This window comes from Mycteria americana, chromosome 2 (genome assembly GCF_035582795.1).
Source record: "Mycteria americana isolate JAX WOST 10 ecotype Jacksonville Zoo and Gardens chromosome 2, USCA_MyAme_1.0, whole genome shotgun sequence".
NCBI classification, from domain to species: domain Eukaryota; kingdom Metazoa; phylum Chordata; class Aves; order Ciconiiformes; family Ciconiidae; genus Mycteria; species Mycteria americana.
Window position 1 is genome coordinate 148,726,713 of NC_134366.1, and position 14,809 is coordinate 148,741,521.

The window sequence follows — 14,809 nt, forward strand, 5'->3', positions numbered from 1 at the left end:
GGAAAGCTGGCTGGCTGCCCGTTAGGTCTTGCCTTCAAGAGCTAGCAGGCCGCCTTGCCAGCCCGAACAACTCAAAACTAGCGAGGTAAATATTCACAGGCATGCCTTTCCTCTGAAAAGACATGTATGCACAAAGCCAATGCTCAGCAGGTGTAAAACTCTCAAGGCCTAGCTAGGGACATCAAAGGAACCAAGAGGAGCCCCCACAAGCTGCTGGAGGCAGCTCTCCTGCTGCACTCCACGGCCAGCTGGGCTGCAGCCTTGTGCCTATCAGCCTTGAAAGGCAAAGCCCATGGTAGGTTTCTCAACGATCCTTCTCAGAAATCCGATGACTGTTTGGGTCCGTAGCAGAAGAAAAAAAGGAGTATCAGGTGACTCCTCGGCAGAAGGGCAACTGGTGGGATCCCATCAGAAGTTCCCCAGCCTTGCACAGGACATGGCTCACCGAGGAGCAAGCTACCTCCTGGAGCTCTCTGATGCCTCCAGACCTCTACATCCAACCAAGACTTTTTAACCTCTCTTCCCCATCCAAGCCCCTTGCTCCTTTACGGCCAAACTCACCAGCATCTCATTGTACTTTCCCTGTGGTCATGGAAGTTGCTTTCCATCCACAAAGACAAATATCAGCAAGTGGTCATATAGCTGCAATTTGAAAATAAAATACAACACCCCCAACAAACTAAGCATATTGATGAAACAGGCAATTAGTGTAATTCAAAACCTGAGTGAAAATATCAACGGGACTTCAAGCTCCTACTCAGAGAGCACAAGTTTGAAAGGAGAAAAAATCCTGTCTAGTTCCATCTATGTTTTCTCTAGCAGTCGAGTAGACCCAGTGCATCAAGTGCCATTTATTATCATTTAATTATTCTGGGAAGAATCCTCTCTATTTTTATTTGGTGTTACCCCAATAAAAGTTCTTGAATTTTTAAAAAAGGAAAATCAAGAACTTGTGAGCTGAGATCATCAAAAAAAGAAAGAGTAGTATCTCATTTATAAAATAAGGAACAATGCTTCATTCTAAAGGACATTTTAGAAAAATATGATTTATTTTCAGTATATCATGCACTTTCCTGTTAAGTATGCATTCCTGTTACTATCAAATATAAGGTTAAATTGCCACAAGCCTCAATTTATTATTTAAATGTATATAGTTGTAATATATTTCACTCTCTTTTGGTTTTCTAATCAATTCTTATGTATACAACCAAAATTAACTTAATTGAAGCTCAGCTTTAGCAGAATCAGTCTTTAGCAGATTTCTGTAAACTGTCCAAGTATATTTGCACTGGGAACATATCCTCCTGTTGCCATACTACAGATAAGAAAGGACTTTCTGACTCCCAAAACAAGCACACACACTCAACTGAATCTCTCAGAACCCATTATTTTTTCCAATCATGCTTATAATTTACTAAAATACCAGCATTTTTTTCACTATCACTTTGCATTTTTCTCTCGTTTTCCATGAAGTGTGCTTTATGTAGGAATGCCTATGGCCAAAAATTGTCACAAGCTTTTTGTTGTAATTCACCGTTCAATTCACAAATTATGTCTTAAGCTTCAGCACACACAAAAACAAACTGTTTTAATTTTAAAAGTGTATCCATAGAAATCTTTTAGCACATTTTGAAAGAAATATAAGTAGTAAACTGCCACTGGAAGTATCTCTGCTTTTTCCTTATCTTCATTTTCCTGGAAGAATATAAAATTGCAGTTGTGCAGTCCATACCTAACAGTAATTTATATGAGCTACAAAACATTTTAAGTTTCTTTCAACAGTGCAATATAGAATTAACCACCTTGTGGGGATATGCTTCATTATTTCCTCATCTTCAAGGCTGACAAAATTAAATCTCCCTTGTAACTCTTAAACTCTTTGACAGACGCAGTGCAGTATACGAAAACTTAAATTACACAACCTCAAGAATAAATAATAATGTAGCTATCACATGTATTCATGTGTTATGTAGCACGTGAACTAAACAGTTGAAAACAAATAACTTCCCAATTTTCCATTAATCTGTATACACTTTACTTCAGCATTATCTGTTACAAATGATACACTATCATGATGATACATTATCAAAGTTCAAAGCTGCAGTATATCTCTTAGAGTTGGAGACACTACTAATGGGGTATTATTAATGTCTTGAAAATAATCATGCATATGGTGGATGATTCTGCATTAAACTGTGTAGTTAAAAACAATTATAGGAAACACTTTGATATTTCCATGATTCAAGTCCAAAATGAAAAACATGCCCATTTCAAAAGTCTTTGTTTTCTCAATCGAAAAAAGGTTCTAATATATTATTAATATACTGAGTATCTGCTGTACCAATATTTATCATTTTAGCTAAGATAATCTTAGAAACCAACAGTAATTTGTCGACATTATCACACAAGCTCTGCAGGTGACTATAAGTACTATTGTGCATTTTTTGTTGACTCTTACGCAATAACCTTGTGATTTTATTTTTACAGCCTTTAACAAGGAAAAGTTCCGTGCATGTTATTTGAAGCCATGCTCAAACTTTTAAGACCTGCTTTCACCTCACATTCAGCAGTCCGCTACGATTAACTGAGAAACGTCTGCATAAGCTACAGCAAGTCTGAAGTGACGTGCTCCATTACTGTCTTCACTGAACCAAGCTGCTCATTTCTCGTTTCCCCCTAGAAAATGTAAGGGTTGAGCATTCGGTATCATGGCAAGAAGGTGACACAACCAGGTGCTCCTTGGGTGGCAGCTGTACAGCCGGGATGACAAACTCTCCGGGAAGAGCTCCATCTCGAGACGGCCAGGCCCAGCCAAAACAACCCTTGGCACCACATTTCCAAGCCTTATGGCCAGCACTAGCTGAACCTCTGCAGCAAATATATCTTGTCCCTATTCACACAGCCATTAGCACACCTTTCCAGGGGTATTTTTCTTGAGTGTCTGTTCTCTACCTGTTAAAAAAAGCAGAGAGGTCAGGGTAAATACAATCTTTTAAAGGGCAAAAATGAACAACCATTCATCTTTTTTGTGTTAACTTTATTGCAACCTTAGCTAGAGGCACAAGGAAAATCTTTTACTACATTATTTTTAGGGTATGGCATTTTCTTCTTAGCTTTGAGTTTAGTTTTCGTCAAAAGATTTGGTTTCTTTGGGCTGCGTTGATCACTGAAAACAAGGTTTAAGCAACAGTTCCACTGCTTAGTGCCACTTTTTAAAGGTTTGTTTGACTGAGTCAACTTTTACCTTACTCATATAACAAATCAGAGTATGTTAAAGTAAGAAACCTATAGAAAAAGATAGTGTAGCATGACTTCTTCATCTGATAGCAGTATCTCTAGGAGAATTTGAAACAAAAATTTGTAGACTGTATAAAACAAAGTTATTTTCAATGTAATTAAGCAAAAATCTGTATTTTTAGTAAGTTTCTGCTTGAATTGAATTTTAAAGTTTTATATGTGTATGTGTGCATGAAACTCCAGCATATACACATGGATAGTTTGTACATCATGGACAAACTGGGATGAATTTATTGCAGTTCATGTTATAGTACAGCAAGACTGCCTCCACATGTGCTCTGAGTGAGATATTGGATGGATTTTTTAGGAAATTCAAAGCAGCAACAAAGGCTAATTTCACTTATTTCACTCCTGTCAATCTGAGGAGGGTTTTTTTAATTGGCTTGTAAAGACGGCCAGTTTTATTAAAGTAGAAGGACCGACTTCCTGCTTGTTTTCAGTTTTGTGCAATAAACTGGGAACGGATCATAACCATTTCTCTGTAAGAAAAGGAAGCTATGTCCTGTCCAAAGAAAGGAGCCTGTTGCAGAGACCTCCAGGTGAGCTGCCCCGTGCACAACGTGCTGCTGTGCAGAGACACCAGCTCACATCCATCAGCCGCCACAGCCAGCACACACCTAACCGGGCCGGCTCTCGGAGCCAGCGCCGTCCTCCCCACCCCTCGCTGCACTTCCAGCTCCAAAGGCAGCACACAGCAAAGCTGTCTCTTGTGCCCACAGCATAGTTATGCCCTTATACAGCTATAAACTGGGAAGGTATTGACGCTTCTGAATTCAGTCTCAAATTTTCCTTGGTTATCTCGGTCCTTAACTTCCCAATTGCTTTGCGTTTGAGCTTGTGCCTGTCAAGCTGGTTTACTCATCTTCTCCTATATCAAAATGAAAGCATGGCTAGTTAAAAAGGGCTGACAATAAAATCCTGTAAACTGAATGAAAGAAAGGAAAACCAAAAAAACCCCCTACCTCAGCATAACTGTCTCTCTACAGCTTGAGAAAGAAAAAAGTGACAGCAATTCCCAGATTTTTAAATTATCCTTATTGGCTCATGTTGATGTCATTGCTGAAATGTGAATAAAAGATTGAGTTTGTTTACTGAGATATGTTCAAAACTTCACTGATAGTTTAACAAATAATAAGTGTATAAAAAACTCAGCTAGGTAGAGGCAGACATCCTAAGAGGTAGCTTCTTAATAAGAGAAGGGCTGCCATAGGACAGTATATTCACCCCTGAATACACCAAAAGCATTTCCTGCACAGAGGTTGAAGAGAAAAGGACCAGCACCGGCACTGACTGCTGGTTCTGCCCTGCTAAGAGAAGGGCAGATAGAGAAATTTATTTTTGTTAGCAGCCAGTTATGATTTGACTAGCACAAGGAACCTATTTGTTGAATTAGTTACTATCATCTTAAAATCATCACATTTTAGAGTAGAACCACACTTTAAATATAGGAAATGTTATTTGCTGTATATGTATCATGTTATTAAGCATAATTAAAGTTGAAAGCCACAGAACCACACTCAATGCTACTGCAAGAGTATAGAACATTTCTGTGGCCAACACAATAAAGCACCATATGCTGAAAACGTCAGCAGCCAAGAAGTAATACACTTAGTAGCCGAAACTACAGCATGCTATGGGCCAGTATCTGTGCAAATATTTCTGAAATGAGTAATGAATAATTATTCCGAGAAACAACTATGCCACTGCAAACATCATCATTTCTAGGTACACAGAATGCCAAAAACTAAACATAAACCTTGGAGAGGAACAAAAACTCTCTTTTAATGGGTGCAAAATTCTACAGTATTTCCCTGTTTGAGACATCTCAAAGGTATCATATCTAGCTAAAGTATTTCACCCTTTGACTTTTCTAGAAGCCTTGCTGTGATTTTTTCAGGCACTAAGTCACACAGAATATTCTATGTCCCCTTTGTATACTTCAGAAGTAGACAACAAAAGCTTCCCCCCCCCCTTACGTTATGTTTTATTCATAACCATTGAAAAGAAAAATTGAAACTATGGTGAGAGTCACTCTTTAGAGTGACTTTTCTTTCTCTGTAAGAAAATTTAATCAGAACTGTAAATGGTTTCAGACACAGATACCCAGGACCAGCACTGAAAACAGAGTAAGAACTAATGCAGACCTGGAAAAGCTAATTCCAGTACAATTTTTTAAAATGCAGTTAAAATGAGATCTGATTTGCACCAGGGTTGCCACTGGAATCATTCACTGGTGAAAGAGGTAAGGGCTGTCTCTGAGACAAAGAAAATAGCTGTAGGCTTCATTAGACTCCAGAAGAGCCACAGTTTACAGGGCGCATCCTCCTCCCAGCAGCTCTGGACTCAGAGCACTGTCAAAGGAATGGACTCCTCCAGGAAAGGCCACCATTGGCAAGGGTGCTGTGAACATGATCCACGGTGGCTCTCCCTCAACCAGAAGCACACGATCTGATGCTCTGGGATGTTTCTCAGCTAAAAGAGAGTTCTTCAGTCTGTATTTGAACAATCCCATTTCTTGATCTGCATAGCATTGAAATTACAGAATCACAGAATCATATAGGTTGGAAAAGACCTTTAAGATCATTGAGTCCAGCCGTAAACCTAACACTACCAATACCACCACTACACCATGTCCGTAAGCACCTCATCCAAACGTCTTTTAAATACCTCCAGGGATGGCGACTCAACCACTTCCCTGGGCAGCCTGGTCCAATGCTTGATAACCCTCTCAGTGAAGTAAAATTTCCTAATATCCAATATAATTTCCTAATTCCTAATTATGACAGTCAGAGCCTGATTCTGTTACACTGTTATTTCTGATACTCTGATACTTGGTAAAAATGCCCTCTAGACCAGAGGATATATGAGCCATGTTCCCAGCCAATAATGCAGATTTTGCATTATCAGAATGTACTGAACTGTGGCTGTTTTCAGTCTTCTACATTCATAGGTAGCCATGAGGAATAAATCATACATGAAAGAACAACTTCTACAATTTCATCAGCTTATATCTGCAGCCAGATTGTTCCCTAGGTATGTGGAGCACAAAAGGTAAATTCTCCCTAAGCAAAGGGCCAAAGAGATAAAGAGTCAAGACATACTCTGTAAAGAAGTTGCTATCTGACCAGTTCCCATTCCTCTAGCTCTGCACAAATTCGACTAATGTAATTTTGAGAAGAAACTGTGTATTTTTGCTCAGAGAAAAGGAAGAGGAAGTCTAGCTGAAGGTATCACAGGGGCTACAAAGTTAGAAAAACTTCTATAGAGATAGACCACTGACCAAGAAAAATATAATGGTTATGAGATGTTTAGGCAATTTATCACAATTTATATTACACTACTGGTATAAGCTTACATGTGAATATACCAGTGCTATGGTAAGGAGGGCTATAGAAAAACCTATGCATAAATAAAAGTGAATGACATTTAAAATAAAACTTTTACTTACCATCTATCTTTCTTTTGAGTGCATTAAGCAACACTTGTGAACTTATCAGTAGGTTTTTTCCCAAAAGAGGGGGCACCCCCCCACACCATTCTCTACCATGTGTGGGCAGAGAAGAAAATCATTCACATTCCTTTAAATACCACAAAACAAAACAGATTAAAAAAAACAGTGAGCTAATATTTAGATAAATACTATTGCAATTATGTCATATACTTTTTTATATCAGATGAATTGTAGCCTCAGAATGTTAATAAAAACCATAATGTTTGCATCCATAGTTCACTCTGTTTAAAACAATGACGACTGATAACAGGAGTCCAATGTAATTTATGCACAGTACTTATCCACTTAAAAAGTGGGGGTAGGAAGACAGCAAGGAAAGCAACAGGGGCCTGATCCTGTTCCCATCAAAGAAAATGGGAAGTTTGCCATTAACTACAAGATCCTGGATTGTGCCTTTGGTTCGCTGGCAGAACTGTATGTGAATTTTGTATTTTCTCTTGTGGCTAAAACACAGTCATTTGCTGCCCTCTAGAAGCAGACTGGCGCATATACTTTGGTTTTCTTCAATACAGGCCTGTTCCTAGCTGTAATTTTTTAAAATGTATGTAACAACAATGCAGAGCAATGTCGAAGGACTAGAGAGATGTGATGAACTACGAGGCACTGAGAATTTTGAAGCGTTCTCTGAATTCACAGTCATTTGATAACATGGCTGATTATTCTGGTGGAAACGTGGAATGGTGTCATGTATTGCTCGTGGGATTATCAAACAGAGTTAATTTCTTCCCAGAAGAAATTAACACACATTATTTCTTTACCTTGTTTAATAAAACTGAAAATTAGCAAAAGAGGATCATGACTGCATTTCTGAAAGCACAACCCTCACTACACTGATACAGGCCACAGAGAGGAATGGGAGATTCATTAGGTTATGCTGAAAAAATCACAAAATAAGTCAGCAAGTTTCAATTATGTGTAATGTTTTAATAGTTAATTTTTTTATTGCCTCCAAAAGTAGTAGCAATCTCATTTATTAATAATGACTATTTGCTTATCAAGTTTTCAGAAATTTTTGTTCAATTTTATTTTGGTTTCATTAGTAGGAAAAAAAAGTCTAAAAAGTGCTGGGAAGTGTCTGGTTTCCACCAACTCTTCAATGACCTAGGAATGGCTAAAGAAATTTCCTTTAAATTTTAAAAAGAAAGCAACCCTCAAACTTTCTAACATCGGCTGCAAACAGAATCAAAGAATCTAGGTGTGAAAGCAATGGATAAGATTCAAATGTCATCTACCATTCAATTATCCTTGCATAATGCGGTTAGATGATGAGTATACAGGTTTCTTAGTTTTTGGGGGTTTTTTTATTTCACTACCATCACAAGTGGAGTTTACAGGTGAAATATTCAAAAGGAGAAATATTGTTCTAGTACCATTCCACAAGCTGCCAAATGCCATTTATTTAGATCTCACACCATGCTCTTTACTACATTACGTTCCTCAAAGTGACCAAGGACTTGCAGACCAGGTCTTGAACAGCTGAAAAGTTCTTGATTCTCCTTACATCAGACTAATAATATCAGAAAAACCACCCACTTAGGGATATCTGTACTAAGCTACCAAAAATACTATGTATTCATATTTACCAGCCATTTTAAAAAATCTTGTCTTGCTTCTTTTCACAGTACTTTTACAACAAATACAAGGAGGATGGGCTTGCAACTTTAAATCTGAAGTTAGGTACTCATGAGAATGAAACTGAATGAGATTGTTGTGCCATATATCATTTTAGAGACAGATAGAGACCTCCAAATTAAGATTTTGGTTGGTGAAATATATTTCTGATGTCTAATTTAAATGTCAAAAGTTAGGTAAAGTGAATCTGTAGCTGTTTACATCTCCTAATAAACCTTAATTTATTAGTAATGCTAGTGTTACACACTTTCCAGAAGGTGTCTGAATATTTTTCCTTTGAAAAGTGCAAATCAAAGATTCAAGAACTCACTTCAACTCACTCTCCTCCTAACCAGATCTATGCTATTTTTGCTTCTAATTGACTTATCTAAAATCAAAGCTTGTTTTAAACAGAGGTACACGGCAAGGTCAAGACCAAGAGTCCAAGAGTTTAAACAGGTTTTCCATGAATAAAAAATAGTTGTACAGTCTTCCAAACAACAGGACAAAGATAGACTTTAATCACTTTACTTTGATTATTTGAGTCAACTGCAAGGTCAGTAAATGTGTATACTCCCACACTAAAATACAAGCAGAAGGTGGGTCATGCACATGTCAAGCCCTGAGCATATCAATCAAGACTAGCGTAAGGTTAACTATTTTAAATACCTTTAAAGAATGTCAAACCAGGAACTCAGAAAGTTTTCTCAGCTTGCTGGCTGTGGAGTTTTCAGCTAAATAAAGCATGGAGTGGATGCCACCAAGTGGTAGCTGTTATCACATACCAGCGTCTTCAGCACGACCTCACTTTAGGCTGCCACTTCAGCTGCAGAAAATATTCCTGGTACAGCAGTTTGTTGGGAACAGAATACTACTATTGTAAAAAGAGGAAAACAATTCGCTAAGGATAAAATTTGATTCCTACTGCTAATGACAGAACTGTCACGGACTTAAATGAAACCAATATCCACTTCCTTTTGAAGCCTTATAAAATACTTTATATAAAGCAGTCTTTATTTATATAAAGAATATTATTTATATATTATGAATAATATTTTTGTATTATTTTAATAAATAATATTATAATAATAAATAATATTATAATAAATACCATTTATATTTTATTTATATAAAGTCTTCTGAGAGCAAATCCAAGGTTGCTCGAAAGACCAGATCTGCAGTTCATGTAGACAGCAAACCTGTAAGAGAGCCCCTAGGTGCACCTGGAAGAGATCCTCTGAGTATAACTGATTATTTGAGTATATCTACACTGCTAAATGTTATAGGGCCATAAGACAAAACCAAGTATTGTTGAATTGTTTTATCACTCCCCTACTCTTGGCAGTTCCAAATTGTTCTCTCTCATAAAAAGTACAGGCACAGTGCTGGGAACAATTTACTCCAGAGAATGATCACAAAAGTCAGTTGGTTGAAACTGCACCAGGTTTGCTGCGTCCATTCTGCAATTGACTTCCCTCCATTCTCTACCATCCTTCAACATGATTGCAGCAAATTTTGCCCCTCAAACTTCTCATAAACCACATCCCAGGACATAGATAGCCTCAGTTCCATGCTATAAAAACACTCAGGAGGGCTATTTCATGCCTTTGCATTATTTCAGCCACAGCGGCGCCGCAAGACACCCAGAGGAGACATCCAGGCATACAGTACAGATGCAGCCAGCCTGCTCTACTACCAGTACTGAGCTAGTAATTACAGTGAGGGCATAAGACAACCCCTGTCACTTGGTGTTGGGATCTCTGGGAAGCAGTTGCTTATATGAGAAGCAATTTAGAAATATGTCCTGTCTACAATCTCATTCTTGAAGAGCAGTATAGACATCCTTCAGGAACCCTGCCACGACTACCAGTATAAGCCTGCCATAGAAGACATGAAGAAACTTCCATCAAAGGTATTGCACCTGGTAGTACATGTTGCAGACACCTGGTCCAAACACATGAGCTCCATCTATCTCACCACTCTTCCAACCTTACTCACTTCAGCTGTGAAGGATCTAGGAGAAATTCCCTACCTGCTGAATGGGGCAACAAAGAACTCTCTACTCTCCAATCTGCTTCTCAGGCAGCAAAGTGACTTGCCACCAGTTTTGTATTTTAATAAATATGAAATTGAAAAATAATAATTCTGACTTGCTTGTTCTTGTTGATGCATACTCATTTCAATAACAAAATATGTCTGGAAAATAACTATTTACTAATTAAAATTATATACTATGTTAATAATACAAGTGTCTATCTAATTAATGTGTGTATTATCACAGTTATCTGAAAGCAAAAGGCAGATTAGATTGCTTCTGGCAACAGCCTGAGGGGAATGGCAAAACAGCCTGGCTTCACTGCCTACCTTCATCAACCAGAGCCCCGGAGAGCCAAGCGAGCTGCTTCAGTGCTACTGCCACTGAAGGAATGAGGGACGGTGCTGAGATGAGAACGAGTAGCAAGCCCACTCTCCAAAGCTTCTTTTCCTCACTGTCTATGCCCTAATTTCAAATAAATCTTTTGCTTCTTACTAAAGATTCCCATGGAGAAGTGCAATAATAGTCTCCTTCCAAGAGTCCCCTCTGCCCTGTCTTTCCAGCAACACAAGTAGACTGGCTTAGGCTCTTCGTCTTCAACAATGTTCACAATGTGCCTACGCGGCTCAGGAACCTTGAGCAGGCTTCAGTAAAGCACTCTGACAGCCTAATCTAGGATTTCTACGGTGCTACCAACAACAATAACTGGAGCACCATTTGTTGACACTAATGAATAAGAACATTCAGAATCATCTAGACCACAGATCCAGGAAACAGATGTTTTCCAACACCTTCCCTGGCATATGAATCAGTGCTCGCTACACGTAACTGAGATCATGGGCTGCATCACAACAAAAGTGATTACCTTAAATAGAGTCTCAAACGTCACAGAACAGTGTCAACACAGAACATCTTCATCTGTCGATATCTGAGCAGCAGGTCTTAATGATAAACCAGAAACAACGTGGATTAACTAGGCTGGGGAAACAACTCAAGGAGACAGGGTCCTACTACATAAATGAGAATCTGGGAGAAACAAGTCTGAAAGTGTACATGGTATAAAAAATTGTCAGTAAGACACAGACAAAACCTTACTTTCTGACAGATATCTGAAAACAAGAGACATCAAAAAAACTTGTATACCAGCATGTTCCAGACATATTTTGCATTTCACCTTTGAACTCAGTTTGCATAAAGAGAAGCACAGGAGCAGAAATACTTACCCAAAGGTAAGCAAGGAAGCAAACAAAAGAAATCCTCTTAGTTTGTAAAAAACATAACACCATAAAAGCGTAAGTGCCTGTACTGAACAAGGTCAAAGATCCTGCTAGCCCAGCATCCTACCTCTGATAGTGGCCAAAGCTCTTTTAAAGAACTAAGAACACAACAGGCAAATGCATAAATCAACAGGAGGCTTCTACACTCTAACCAATACTGACACAATGGATGACAGAAGGTTATACCGGCCAAGGGGTATTAGCCTGAGGAAACAATGTTTTACTGTTTTTCTAATTATGTTGTCAATTTTTTCTCTAACAAACTAACTGATTTTTAATTAAGATGTCTGGAACTTGGTATTGGAGACTTGTGCATCAGGGAAGGACAGTTCCCACAAGCTGCCTCTTGTTCTTGAGAAAACACAGAGCTAGGAGTAAGAGGTGGTCTAGTTCCTGCATTAAAAGGGAACTGCAGACGCAAAGAAGTGAAATAGCAGGAAGAGAGGAACTGTTGAAGCAGAAGAAAACACTTGAAATTATTAAATTTCAAAGAACAATCCCCAATCCACCATGAGCTAAACTCATATGCTAAAATTAATGGGTTTTGACATCCAAGGTCTACAGTGATTGCCTTTCTATGCATATAAGAGGATTTGATAGCATAGGTGGATGTGAAAATGGAAAATTATAAAAAAAGTTTAAAGATTGTAAAAAATATTCTAAAGTTACAAAACACACTAGGAGAAAAGAAGTAGTCACACGAACATATAGGCAGCTCATCAATGACATACAGAGACATAATCACATAAACTGTAGTGCATGGATGAACCTCTGGACCTATATGGATCAGTTTGTAATTACTATACCATATAAATTAACATCAGTTAACTTAAATGAAAGTAACTTAATATTCTGTTGGTATTTTACAGGTATACCTAGGACAAACTCATTGACCAATGGCTAAAGTGTCCCCTAAATATTACAGAAGAAATTCTATCCCAGTTTTTGTTCTTGAAGTTTCCACAGACTCACGCATACCCCGTTTTTTCTACCCAGCAATGACAGGCAATTCTTCACTGCTGCTGAAAACTGCTGGAGTTTTATACTGTTGTTCAATACAACAGTGCAGAGAATTTACTCAAATTCATTTAAGTCAGGAGGACTCTGTTGCTTATACCCTGGAGGAATATTGGAAAACACTGTCAATTGGATATTTCAGAGCTTTCTTATCTTCAGAATTTGTCATTTATAAGATGTCATCATCTTTAGTATGTTATTCTGGAAACTTACTTAGAGGTAATGAGCAGGAAATTTGGCATTACTTTCAACATCATTCTCCATAATTATTTCTAAATCCTAGTACAAAAATATTTTTCCACTCCATGATTTATGCAGCTTGTGCTCTTGTGCACTCTCTGATGACTCAAAATTTCAACAGGCCCTCGTGTCATTATTTTCATCTTTCTATGTGCAGCTGGAGCTGGTGGGCCATACATTCCAGGACTATCTGCAGCATCATATTAAGAACTATTAAGTCAAGTCATATGCAAAATCAGCATATACAAATTAAGTTTTTTAATGTCTCTGCCAAGTCCTATACTTCAGGACTGAAGTAGATTTAGTTTGCAATAGCTGAAGATGAGCTGTCATTCCTGTTTTGTGTCTTGTTCCAGTGACAACTACTTCTTTGATTAAATCACAAGTAACTTTTCTTTATTTTCAAAGTCTTTTACCCTCTCATTAAGTGTCAGTCTCTGTTTTTCACTGGCCCGTAATTTGAAGCAAATAACTTTGTACTTGTTCTTACCATGTTTATATAGCACTTCATACAACACCATTCTGCTGTTTATTAAGAATTTCTGGGTATTCTGGTACTTGCTTTACTTGAGCTTTCCTGGGTCTAAACATGCTCTAAGTAGCAGAATAGACGTTTTCAACTTTCAGAGCTCTTAACACTACAGAAATGGGTTACAATTTGTGAGCTAGAGGTCCTGCTGGAGTACAGGGCCTCATGAAAAGACAAGACCACTGCAGGAGACCAGGAGATTGTCCAAAGAACATGTCAAGGGCAATGATTTGTAATTAAGCACTTAAGAGCAGGATGCTATGTGGAAAAACAGTGGGAAAAAACGTTTAACAGGATAAGCCTTGCTCTGGTATGCCAATTGTTTGCAGATAGGATAAAGTGCTTAGACTTAACTGGAGCTAGGTAGAGGAATCAAGACTAAAATGGAATGGTATGTCTCAGAAAGTATGCAAGGTAAACAATACGCAGACAGTATGAACTAGATAATTGAAGGGGAATTTGGGGGATTTTTTTGGGGAAAAAAAATTTCCCAAAAAAAATCCATCCAGAGACAGATCACATTGCACCCCGATAACAAGCAGTGTGGCATGGTAGAGAGATGGTGGATAGAGCTGTAATTCAGTGGCAGTTGTGTATAATGAATAAGACTTAAGAGTGATAAACTCAGATCTTGCTACAGTGTGAGGAATTACAGAATTGCACATTAATAATTGCGATGTCATTATTAGCTAGGTCATTAACTGATTTATTAGATTATTAATAGTGGGTTGATTTAACAATAAACATTATATCCTCTCATCTCAAGCCTGCAGTTGAAAGAAGTGAAGACCTTCAGGTAACAGCTGACCTCTCACCCCTGCATTCTCTGAAGGACATTTTGGGATTAGATGTGTTAGTCTGCCAAGTCCTTAAGGGCTGCAAACCTTAGGGGTGAGTTTTACCACTGATTTCACCAACTCTCCTTAAGGAAAAATGGCACCATTTCATTTTCGCTTAGTTGGTGCAAACCACTAAATAGATCTAAATAGATCCTCACTATTTGAAGAGTAGTTTGCTTTAGGTGAATTAAAGCTTCAGCTTACGTGATCTAAATAATGTACTTTTAACAGAAAAAATGATGAAAAGTTAAAAACCTTAACTAAATCAGTTTCTATTCCCATGCTCAGGCAAGCCTATAAAATTTTCTCATGCATGCCAACACTTGTCTAAGCACTCAGCTCTCGTGCATTGCTGTATTTTCAAGTGGGTTTGTATTGGACATGGCACAATTCCTACCTTCCCTCCTTTAAGGGCCTTTTCTGCATTTGTCTTGCACAACACATACTGGGACT

The 14,809-nt window shown here is 38.1% G+C and overlaps 1 protein-coding gene across 2 annotated transcripts in view; it reads right to left on the minus strand.

Annotated features, from left to right (window-relative positions):
• The window catches only part of RBM12B (RNA binding motif protein 12B), a 92,864-nt gene that overhangs the window by 42,824 nt on the left and 35,231 nt on the right, over positions 1-14,809 (minus strand). For both annotated transcript variants that reach the window (XR_012774523.1, XR_012774522.1), the window contains exon 2: positions 2,915-2,952. The gene's annotated coding sequence lies outside the window, so the exon portion shown is untranslated. The remainder of the gene's footprint in view (positions 1-2,914; positions 2,953-14,809) is intronic.